This window comes from Salvelinus sp. IW2-2015, linkage group LG32, assembly GCF_002910315.2.
Source record: "Salvelinus sp. IW2-2015 linkage group LG32, ASM291031v2, whole genome shotgun sequence".
NCBI classification, from domain to species: Eukaryota; Metazoa; Chordata; class Actinopteri; order Salmoniformes; family Salmonidae; genus Salvelinus; species Salvelinus sp. IW2-2015.
This window is the reverse complement of record NC_036871.1, coordinates 15,059,406-15,060,873: the sequence shown is the minus strand read 5'-3', so window position 1 is coordinate 15,060,873 and position 1,468 is coordinate 15,059,406.

Genomic DNA, 1,468 nt, shown 5'->3' with positions numbered 1-1,468 from the left:
TCATCCACGCAGTGAGGGCACAGTCACAACTCACCCACAAGATACAGCACTGCCTCGTCTGTCAGGAAGCTCCTCAGACTCAAATATGACTTCCTGAATTTAAKAAGGTTTGAGTCTTTTCTGCTCTTTCCAACATGTCTGCTTTTGTGAGACAATTGTGGAGTGTTGAATCTGAAACAGTAGTTTTATACTCAGGCTCTTTAACATTCATTTTAATGTTCAATATTCCACAGTGGATTTTGAACCAATTTTAACCCTTTCCTGTAGTCTAGGTACAAGGTGGTGTTGTTCCAAAGTATCCTGTTTCTATGATGGAGGAGATTGTCTTTGATTTTTACTCGTTGGACACAAAAGACTGTGAAAACACCAGCAAATCAGCTCCAAGTGATTTGAATTTTGGAAATCTGTTCCAAAGTATTCCTACGCATATTAGGGGGATATGTGACAATAAAGTTTTAAAATGATTATGTTTTTTTGTCAACTATTATACAGTATCTGTGTGGAAAAATATCCGCTCAAGATTTTAGTAAATCGGTCCGCTGCTGAATCTAGTTGATGGTCCCTGCAGTCTACTGATGTGGAACCCGTAGTTGTTCCTCTCCTGTGTACAAAGGAATAATCACGCACACAACATTCAGTATTGTACGATTCAACTGAGCACACGCACAATACTTTTTATGTTTACAGTTTAGTTATTTAGCAGATGCTCTTTTCCGGAGCAACTAGTGTTCAGTGCCTTGCTCAAGGGCACATCAACAGATTTTTCATATAGTCAGGGATTCAAACCAGCAACCTTCTGGTTAGTGGCCCAATGCTCATAACCACTAAGATACCTGCGGCCTACATGATCAAACCATTTTCCATATTGATATTATACAGTATATATTATAACATCATTCTAAATAGTAGTATTAGTAGTATTTCCTCGTCTCTGTCCTATATCGGAGTTCTCCAGTACCCTGGCCCAGACCGTGTACAGCAGCTTCTGCTGTTGATTCCCCCAGTCCTGCAGCACCATCCGCAGTGACACCTTCCTCATTCCGGTGTGCTTCACTGCCTACCAGTGGGCAGGAAGTGACGCTGCACACCCTCACTGAGAATTAAACAAACAGAAATTACAGCAATTACAGATAATAACACCCAGAGAGAAAGGGAAGATTACTACCCCATGGAAGTGGCAATCAGTACATTTTGTCATGGAATACCATTAAAGGAATGGTTTACCTTTTTGGTCTTTCTCTTTATTTCTCTCTCTTTATCACACCAGGTATCTGTCCAGCCCCCAATGTCTTTAAGAAGTGGGACTTTGAGACTCTGGAGCTAGAGGAGGCCACTAATGTAGATTTTGTGTCTGGGAATGAGAGGAATGGGAAAGAGTGAGGGAGAACCCAGTGAGATGCACACACACACACACACACACACACACACACACACACACACACACACACACACACACACACACACACAC